Here is an 11,245-nt window from a genome sequence, read left to right as displayed (position 1 = left end):
ACACTCAGGTTTTAATCATAGAGAATGTTCCAATGTCTATACTAGCACAATTACTTAGTATAACACAGGGTTGGAGTCAGTTCTATTTTAATTCCAGTTCATTCAGAAAGTATAAATAACCTAATTCCAACTTCAATGATACAGTTTCATTTTTGAAAAGCATTGGAGAGAATTGGAATTGGAATTTCTGTGTATTTACTGAATTGACAGGAATATATATATAATTGACCCCAACACGGTATGAAACAAATTATCGGGTGTGCATTTCTAAGTGGTAAGCTAGCATGGAGACTGCATGTTTACAGGTCATTCTAAGTGCTATGCTAGCATAGAGACTGCATGTTTACAGGTCATTCTAAGTGCTATGCTAGCATGGAGACTGCATGTTTACAGGTCATTCTAAGTGGTATGCTAGCATGGAGACTGCATGTTTACAGGTCATTCTAAGTGCTATGCTAGCATGGAGACTGCATGTTTACAGGTCATTCTAAGTGGTATGCTAGCATGGAGACTGCATGTTTACAGGTCATTCTAAGTGCTATGCTAGCATGGAGACTGCATGTTTACAGTGCATTTCTAAGTGGTATGCTAGCATGGAGACTGCATGTTTACAGGTCATTCTAAGTGCTAAGCTAGCATGGAGACTGCATGTTTACAGGTCATTCTAAGTGGTATGCTAGCATGGAGACTGCATGTTTACAGGTCATTCTAAGTGCTATGCTAGCATGAGACTGCATGTTTACAGGTCATTCTAAGTGGTATGCTAGCATGGAGACTGCATGTTTACAGGTCATTCTAAGTGCTATGCTAGCATAGAGACTGCATGTTTACAGGTCATTCTAAGTGGTATGCTAGCATGGAGACTGCATGTTTACAGGTCATTCTAAGTGGTATGCTAGCATGGAGACTGCATGTTTACAGGTCATTCTAAGTGATGCTAGCATGGAGACTGCATGTTTACAGGTCATTCTAAGTGGTATGCTATGTTTACAGGTCATTCTAAGCATGCACTGAGGTCATTCTAAGTGCTATGCTAGCATGGAGACTGCATGTTTACAGGTCATTCTAAGTGCTATGCTACAGGTCATTCTAAGTGCTATGCATGCATGTTTACAGGTCATTCTAAGTGGTAAGCTAGCATGGAGACTGCATGTTTACAGGTCATTCTAAGTGCTATGCTAGCATAGAGACTGCATGTTTACAGGTCATTCTAAGTGCTATGCTAGCATGGAGACTGCATGTTTACAGTGCATTCTAAGTGGTATGCTAGCATGGAGACTGCATGTTTACAGGTCATTCTAAGTGGTATGCTAGCATGGAGACTGCATGTTTACAGGTCATTCTAAGTGCTATGCTAGCATGGAGACTGCATGTTTACAGGTCATTCTAAGTGCTATGCTAGCATAGACTGCATGTTTACAGGTCATTCTAAGTGCTATGCTAGCATGGAGACTGCATGTTTACAGGTCATTCTAAGTGCTATGCTAGCATGGAGACTGCATGTTTACAGGTCATTCTAAGTGCTATGCTAGCATGCAGGTCATTCTAAGTGCTATGCTAGCATGCTGCATGTTTACAGGTCATTCTAAGTGCTATGCTAGCATGGAGACTGCATGTTTACAGGTCATTCTAAGTGTATGCTAGCATGGAGACTGCATGTTTACAGGTCATGCATGTTTACAGGTCATTCTAAGTGCTATGCTAGCATGGAGACGGCATGTTTACAGGTCATTCTAAGTGCTATGCTAGCATAGAGACTGCATGTTTACAGGTCATTCTAAGTGGTATGCTAGCATAGAGACTGCATGTTTACAGGTCATTCTAAGTGCTATGCTAGCATAGAGACTGCATGTTTACAGGTCATTCTAAGTGGTATGCTAGCATAGAGACTGCATGTTTACAGGTCATTCTAAGTGCTATGCTAGCATAGAGACTGCATGTTTACAGGTCATTCTAAGTGCTATGCTAGCATGCTGCATGTTTACAGGTCATTCTAAGGATGACTGCATGTTTACAGGTCATTCTAAGTGCTATGCTAGCATGGAGACTGCATGTTTACAGGTCATTCTACAGTGCTATGCTATGCATGGAGACTGCATGTTTACAGGTCATTCTAAGTGCTATGCTAGCATGGAGACTGCATGTTTACAGGTCATTCTAAGTGCTATGCTAGCATGGAGACTGCATGTTTACAGGTCATTCTAAGTGCTATGCTAGCATGGAGACTGCATGTTTACAGGTCATTCTAAGTGCTATGCTTTACAGGTCATTCTATGCTATGCTAGCATGGAGACTGCATGTTTACAGGTCATTCTAAGTGCTATGCTAGCATGGAGACTGCATGTTTACAGGTCATTCTAAGTGGTAAGCTAGCATGAGACTGCATGTTTACAGGTCATTCTAAGTGGTAAGCTAGCATGGAGACTGCATGTTTACAGGTCATTCCAGGTGCTATGCTAGCATGGAGACTGCATGTTTACAGGTCATTCTAAGTGGTATGCATGGAGACTGCATGTTTACAGGTCATTCTAAGTGCTATGCTAGCATAGAGACTGCATGTTTACAGGTCATTCTAAGTGGTACATGGAGACTGCATGTTTACAGGTGCTATGCTCATAAGACTGCATATGGTCATTCTAGCTATGCTAGCATGAGACTGCATGTTTACAGGTCATTCTAAGTGTATGCTAGCATAGAGACTGCATGTTTACAGGTCATTCTAAGTGCTATGCTAGCATGGAGACTGCATGTTTACAGGTCATTCTAAGTGCTATGCTAGCATGGAGACTGCATGTTTACAGGTCATTCTAAGTGCTATGCTAGCATGGAGACTGCATGTTTACAGGTCATTCTAAGTGCTATGCTAGCATGGAGACTGCATGTTTACAGGTCATTCTAAGTGCTATGCTAGCATGGAGACTGCATGTTTACAGGTCATTCTAAGTGCTATGCTAGCATAGAGACTGCATGTTTACAGGTCATTCTAAGTGCTATGCTAGCATGGAGACTGCATGTCTCGTACGGTGTAGCCTTCAATAACAACATCTAGATTGTACACATAGTATAGAAGATAAGACAGTACTGTAGTATTAGATGCTATTAGTTGACACGCGGGGGGGATCTGTCTTGACTTCTTAGCTCCCCCTGACTCTGCAACCTATTAGAGTGAGAAGGAAGAACTCCCTCCAGGGCCGGCCCGCCCAATGGGCAGGATTAGGCGGCCATCTATTGCGGCAGATTGACAAGGGCATCATTTTCTAAGCTAAACTGACCAAGACCAAGACGCACTCTCCAACAACAGCAGGGGAGCCTAGTGGTTAGAGCGTTGGACTAGTAACCGAAAGGTTGCAAGTTCAAACCCCTGAGTTGCCCCTGAACAGGCAGTTAACCCACTGTTCCTAGGCCGTCATTGAAAATAAGAATTTGTTCTTAACTGACTTGCCTGGTTAAATAAAGGTAAAAAAATAAACATAAAACCTCATATTTCTGCCCCAAAAAGAATGAGTATTTCTCTCAACCAGTGGCCTAAGGGCTTATTAGGTGAGTGCTGATGATGACCTGTGATAAACAGTGCTCAGGAAGGGAAAGGAAGGGGGTGGGGTGTAATAAAATATTTATCTTGTCCATTCCCAGGGTGCATCGCTACGGAGCTCCTCCTACGGTCTGTTAAAAAAAATGGACGTAAATCATGTAGCAGATATAGCCTACGGTAGAAAGAGCACAGGGCCTTTTCTGTAGCCTACAGGCAGGAGAGAACATGAAGGACAGAGTGAAAAAAGAAAGTCCCTCTGTATTTCCCTGCTGTGGAAACACAGTGCCAAGAGGCTCAGGATAACACCTGATTAAAAGTTGGGTAGCTGATATTCAGAGCTTAAAATAGCCACATTGATTAGTCACATGATTCTGGACTAATAAAGCCTATGTAATTGCCTGGTTTATAAAAATGGTAGGCTGCCTACCACAGAGATGGACATTCATACAATTCCATTGCGGGGCTGACACTGTAGGCTACATCCCAGTAAGCACAGACAGACGCCAACGTCATTTGGTTCTGTCCAGGCGTCGTTTTTTGGTGTTTTTTTTTTGTTGTGCGGTCCAGACCGGCCTTGAACCAATCATAAACGTTTGTATTTGGTTCAGGTTTGATGCGGTAGGACCAGCCTTGATTGGACCAGCATTGATTGGACCAAATCTGAGCCAATCATAGACGTCTATGTTTGGACCAAATCAAGTGTGCTCCAGACCGAATCAAATCAGAACCTAAATGAACCTAACTTCAACGTCTGAAAAATACTATATTTTTGACGTCTTTTCAACATCATTTTGCTTACTAGGACTATTCTAGATTTGTAGGGGTATAGGAGGGTGGCATTGAATGTGTGTATTGAATGCATCACCATCCTAAAGGTGACTGGTAGACACTGAGTGCAGTAGAGAATGTGAGGGCTTAATCTGCCAGCCAGCCAATCAGAATTAGCCAGTCTAAAACCACTTAAAGAGAGTTTGCTGACTAATTATGATAAAGACTTAGAGGGCTTTATTAGCCATTATTTAATCATTGATTCCGAGCAGCACAAAAGCTGATTTTAATCTCCTTTCTTTCCTGTTTGTATTGATCTCTGCAAGGTTAGCTCTCTCTTCTCTCTCTCTCTCTCTCGCTCTCTCTGTCTCTCTCTTTATCTCTGTCTCTCTGTCTCTCTGTCTCTCTCTCTGTCTCTCTCTCTCTCTCGCTCCCTCTCTCTCTCTAGGGTAAAGCTCCTTGGGACTGCTCACAGGGGAAAGTACACATGGAGACAGATGACCTCGTCTGTTTAAGGAGAGATTGTGAAGTGGAAATGGATGGCTTGACTTCAGAGGCTTGAGGGCACTCAAGTATAGCAAGTATAGCAGCAATGTGTTAGTGTAGTAGTAACCTAGGATGAGTGTAGTAGTAATATAGTATTAGTATCAGTGTAGTAGTAATATAGTATTAATGTAGTAGTAATATAGTATTAGTATCAGTGTAGTAGTAACATAGGATTAGTGTAGTAGTAATATAGTATTAGTGTAGTAGTACTATAGTATTAGTATCAGTGTAGTAGTAACATAGGATGAGTGTAGTAGTAACATAGGATTAGTGTAGTAGTAATATATGATGTGTAGTAGTAACATAGGATGAGTGTAGTAGTAATATAGTATTAGTGTAGTAGTAATATAGTATTAATGTAGTAGTAATATAGTATTAGTATCAGTGTAGTAGTAACACAGGATGAGTGTAGTAGTAACATAGGATGAGTGTAGTAGTAATATAGGATGAGTGTAGTAGTAACATAGGATGAGTGTAGTAGTAATATAGTATTAGTATCAGTGTAGTAGTAATATAGGATTAGTGTAGTACTAATATAGGATTAGTGTAGTACTAATATAGTATCAGTGTAGTAGTATTGCAGTAATATAGTATTAGTGTAGTAGTAATATAGTACTAGTATCAGTGTAGTAGTAATATAGTATTAATGTAGTAGTAATATAGTATTAGTATCAGTGTAGTAGTAATATAGGATGAGTGTAGTAGTAACATAGGATGAGTGTAGTAGTAACATAGGATGAGTGTAGTACTAATATAGTATTAGTATCAGTGTAGTAGTAATATAGGATGAGTGTAGTAGTAACATAGGATGCGTGTAGTAGTAATATAGGATGAGTGTAGTAGTAATATAGGATTAGAATCAGTGTAGTAGTAATATAGTATTAATGTAGTAGTAATATAGTATTAGTATCAGTGTAGTAGTAATATAGGATGAGTGTAGTAGTAACATAGGATGAGTGTAGTAGTAATATAGGATGAGTGTGTAGTAGTAATATTGTATTAGTATCAGTGTAGTAGTAATATAGGATGAGTGTAGTAGTAATATAGGATGAGTGTAGTAGGATGAGTGTAGTAGTAATATTGTATTAGTATCAGTGTAGTAGTAACATAGGATGAGTGTAGTAGTAATATAGGATGAGTGTAGTGTAATATTGTATTAGTATCAGTGTAGTACTAATATAGGATGAGTGTAGTAGTAACATAGGATGAGTGTAGTACTAATATAGGATGAGTGTAGTAGTAACATAGGATGAGTGTAGTAGTAATATAGTATTAGTATCAGTGTAGTAGTAATATAGGATGAGTGTAGTAGTAATATAGGATGAGTGTCGTAGTAACATAGGATGAGTGTAGTAGTAATATAGGATGAGTGTACTAGTAATATAGGATGAGTGTAGTAGTAACATAGGATGAGTGTAGTAGTAACATAGGATGAGTGTAGTAGTAATATAGTATTAGTATCAGTGTAGTAGTAATATAGTATTAATGTAGTAGTAATATAGTATTAGTATCAGTGTAGTAGTAACATAGGATTAGTGTAGTAGTAATATATGATGAGTGTAGTAGTAACATAGGATTAGTGTAGTACTAATATAGTATTAGTGTAGTAGTAGTATAGTATTAGTATCATTGTAGTAGTGTAGCAGTGACATAGGATTAGTGTAGTACTAATATAGGATTAGTGTAGTACTAATATAGGATTAGTGTAGTAGTAATATATTATTAGTATCAGTGTAGTAGTGTAGTAGTAATATAGGATTAGTGTAGTAGCAATATAGGATTAGTGTAGTACTAATTTAGTATTAGTGTAGTATTAGTATCAGTGTAGTAGTAATATAGGATTAGAGTAGTAGTAGTAGTATAGGATTAGAGGAGTAGTAGTATAGGATTAGGGTAGTACTAATATAGGATTAGTGTAGTAATATAGTATCAGTGTAGTAGTATAGCAGTAATATAGTATTAGTGTAGTAGTGTAGTACAATGTAGTATGTAGTACTAATAGTAGTAGTAGTAGTATAGTATTAGTATCATTGTAGTAGTGTAGCAGTGACATAGGATTAGTGTAGTACTAATATAGGATTAGTGTAGTACTAATATAGGATTAGTGTAGTAGTAATATAGTATTAGTATCAGTGTAGTAGTGTAGTAGTAATATAGGATTAGTGTAGTACTAATATAGGATTAGTGTAGTACTAATATAGGATTAGTGTAGTAGTAATATAGTATTAGTATCAGTGTAGTAGTGTAGTAGTAATATAGGAGTAGTGTAGTACTAATATAGGATTAGTGTAGTACTAATATAGTATCAGTGTAGTAGTGTAGCAGTAATATAGTATTAGTGTAGTATAGTATTAGTATCAGTGTAGTAGTGTAGCAGTAATATAGTATTAGTGTAGTAGTAGTATAGTATTAGTATCAGTGTAGTAGTGTAGCAGTAATATAGTATTAATGTAGTAGTAATATAGTATTAGTATCAGTGTAGTAGTGTAGCAGTAATATAGTATTAGTGTAGTAGTGTAGCAGTAATATAGTATTAGTGTAGTAGTAGTATAGTATCAGTGTAGTAGTGTAGCAGTAATATAGTATTAGTGTAGTAGTAGTATAGTATCAGTGTAGTAGTGTAGCAGTAATATAGTATTAGTGTAGTAGTTGTATAGTATTAGTATCAGTGTAGCAGTAATATAGTATTAGTGTAGTGGTAGTATAGTATTAGTATCAGTGTAGTAGTGTAGCAGTAATATAGTATTAGTGTAGTTGTAGTATAGTATTAGTATCAGTGTAGTAGTGTAGCAGTAATATAGTATTAGTGTAGTAGTAGTATAGTATTAGTATCAGTGTAGGAGTGTAGCAGTAATATAGTATTAGTGTAGTAGTAGTATAGTATTAGTACCAGTGTAGTAGTGTAGCAGTAATATAGTATTAGTGTAGTAGCAGTATAGTATTAGTATCAGTGTAGTAGTATAGCAGTAATATAGTATTAGTGTAGTAGTAGTATAGTATTAGTATCAGTGTAGCAGTGTAGCAGTAATATAGTATTAGTGTAGTAGTAGTATAGTATTAGTATCAGTGTAGTAGTGTAGCAGTAATATAGTATTAGTGTAGTAGTAGTATAGTATTAGTATCAGTGTAGTAGTGTAGCAGTAATATAGTATTAGTGTACTAGTAGTATAGTATTAGTATCAGTGTAGTAGTGTAACAGTAATATAGTATTAATGTAGTAGTAATATAGTATTAGTATCAGTGTAGTAGTGTAGCAGTAATATAGTATTAGTGTAGTAGTAGTATAGTATTAGTACCAGTGTAGTAGTGTAGCAGTAATATAGTATTAGTGTAGTAGTAGTATAGTATTAGTACCGTGTAGTAGTGTAGCAAGTAATATAGTATTAGTGTTGTAGTAGTATAGTATTAGTATCAGTGTAGTAGTGTAGCAGTAATATAGTACTAGTGTAGTAGTAGTATAGTATTAGTATCAGTGTAGTAGTGTAGCAGTAATATAGTATTAGTGTAGTAGTAGTATAGTATTAGTATCAGTGTAGTAGTGTAGCAGTAATCTAGTATTAGTGTAGTAGTAGTATAGTATTAGTATCAGTGTAGTAGTGTAGCAGTAATATAGTATTAGTGTAGTAGTAGTATAGTATTAGTACCAGTGTAGTAGTGTAGCAGTAATATAGTATTAGTGTAGTAGTTGTATAGTATTAGTACCAGTGTAGTAGTGTAGCGGTAATATAGTATTAGTGTAGTAGTAGTATAGTATTAGTACCAGTGTAGTAGTGTAGCAGTAATATAGTATTAGTGTAGTAGTAGTATAGTATTAGTATCAGTGTAGTAGTGTAGCAGTAATATAGTATTAGTGTAGTAGTAGTATAGTATTAGTATCAGTGTAGTAGTGTAGCAGTAATATAGTATTAGTGTAGTAGTAGTATAGTATTAGTATCAGTGTAGTAGTGTAGCAGTAATATAGTATTAGTGTAGTAGTAGTATAGTATTAGTACCAGTGTAGTAGTGTAGCAGTAATATAGTATTAGTGTAGTAGTAGTATAGTATTAGTATCAGTGTAGTAGTGTAGCAGTAATATAGTATTAGTGTAGTAGTAGTATAGTATTAGTACCAGTGTAGTAGTGTAGCAGTAATATAGTATTAGTGTAGTAGTAGTATAGTATTAGTATCAGTGTAGTAGTGTAGCAGTAATGTGTAATGAAGACAGTTGCTGTATTTCTAGTGCTGGTAGAACATCAGAGAGAAACTCAAAGTGAAAGTAACAGTGTTGACAGTGAAAAAAACCAGGAAGTCTTGTAACCAATCACCTCTTTCCTCTCTTTCAGGTTGGTCAGCATGACAATCGTTGCCGTCTTCTGTTCCCATATCATCCTCCAGAAGTCTGCTACCGTGTCTTGTTTAGGACCTGGAACACAACAGTCCATCAGCTCATTAACCCATTCATGTTTGTTGACATTACGGAACCAGCAGCCATATTAAAAAAAAAAAAAAAAAAATGTGTTATTACATTTGGAAAACACATGTGACATTTCAATTTAAATATTTGCTGCGGAACAACATCGATTTATTTACCTTGTGCTGCGATAAATTTGTTATTGTCCGTGTAGCCCTAACAAAAAAATAAAAAATAAAAACACTTAATTAATAACATTACAATGAAAACTGGTCTTGTTTGGGTTTGGAATAATAACATGATAGATTCTATAATATGTTTATACATATATGATTTATTATTAATATTATTATTATATATATAATCCCAACCTTATTTAGGCCGAAGAAGAACACACATTTAAACAAAAAGCTAGATCCCCAACTCACATGGATATAGGAAGCGTTGATGTAGTCTGAACAGAGGTTTCCTTCTAGCTGTGTTAACACCACCCTGGAATGGTCATCTGTTTAAAACACATGGACACTTTAGGGCTTTTCTTCACAACATTTCAGACAACAATTCCAGTAGGTAAAACTGGTGTCAAAATGGGTGTAAAGACAATTCCTTGATCTCTATTCTATTCGATCTCTGTTCTATTCTATTCCTTGATCTCTATTCTATTCTATTCTTGATTCTATTCTATTCCTTGATCTCTATTCTATTCGATCTCTATTCTATTCTATTCCTTGATATCTATTCTATTCGATCTCTATTCTATTCTATTCAATCTCTATTCTATTCTATTCCTTGATCTCTATTCTATTCTATTCTATTCAATCTCTATTCTATTCTATTCCTTGATCTCTATTCTATTCGATCTCTATTCTATTCTATTCCTTGATCTCTATTCTATTCGATCTCTATTCTATTCTATTCCTTGATCTCTATTCTATTCGATCTCTATTCTATTCTATTCCTTGATCTCTATTCTATTCGATCTCTATTCTATTATATTCCTTGATCTCTATTCTATTCGATCTCTATTCTATTCCTTGATCTCTATTCTATTCTATTCCTTGATCTCTATTCTATTCTATTCGATCTCTATTCTATTCTATTCCTTGATCTCTATTTTATCTCTATTTATTCTATTCCTTGATCTCTATTCTATTCTATTCTATTCTCTCTATTCTATTTTATTCTATTCCTTGATCTCTATTCTATTCTATTCCTTGATCTCTATTCTATTCCTTGATCTCTATTCTATTCGATCTCTATTCTATTCTATTCCTTGATCTCTATTTTATTCCTTGATCTCTATTCTATTCGATCTCTATTCTATTCTATTCCTTGATCTCTATTCTATTCCTTGATCTCTATTCTATTCGATCTCTATTCTATTCTATTCCTTGATCTCTATTTTGTATTGAATAGATCCTAAAAGTTGGGAGTGAAGATGAACAAATTTCAGTTTCTATAAAAATGGACCGAGGGTTAATTAATGAATAGACCAAAGAGGAAGTGAAACTGTCAAAAGGAAGTGCAGGCAGAACGAGATGAGTTGACTATCTGTGAGGATCTGTATCTACTGCTGTGTGAATACATGTCGCTGGAACGAGTCTCGCATCACTGACCGATGCCAAAATAACTTTTGACTTATGCTCTGCAAATAGATACAGACCCAGGAAATGTGGCCCCAAATGACTATCAGGTTGTTCTTTGACACTAGTTAATGATATAGATGTAGAGAGAATGAGATGGAGCCCCTCACATGGGAGGATGTTGGGATATCACTAGTTAATGATAGAGAGAATGAGATGGAGCCCCTCACATGGGAGGATGTTGGGATATCACTAGTTAATGATATAGAGAGAATGAGATGGAGCCCCTCACATGGGAGGATGTTGGGATATCACTAGTTAATGATATAGAGAGAATGAGATGGAGCCCCTCACATGGGAGGATGTTGGGATATCACTAGTTAATGATATAGAGAGAATGAGATGGAGCCCCTCACATGGAAGGAT

At 36.2% G+C, this 11,245-nt stretch overlaps 1 long non-coding RNA gene across 1 annotated transcript; it reads left to right on the top strand.

Moving 5' to 3' along the window:
- The first annotated feature begins 283 nt into the window (after positions 1–283).
- Positions 284–2,494, top strand: LOC121844760. The gene is made up of 3 exons (XR_006082165.1): positions 284–305; positions 1,016–1,069; positions 2,449–2,494. It is a non-coding gene; the product is annotated as an uncharacterized LOC121844760 (long non-coding RNA).
- Positions 2,495–11,245: the final 8,751 nt, after the last annotated feature.

This window comes from Oncorhynchus tshawytscha, unplaced genomic scaffold (assembly GCF_018296145.1).
Source record: "Oncorhynchus tshawytscha isolate Ot180627B unplaced genomic scaffold, Otsh_v2.0 Un_contig_3461_pilon_pilon, whole genome shotgun sequence".
Lineage (NCBI taxonomy): Eukaryota > Metazoa > Chordata > Actinopteri > Salmoniformes > Salmonidae > Oncorhynchus > Oncorhynchus tshawytscha.
This window is presented reverse-complemented; position numbering and strand designations above follow the sequence as displayed.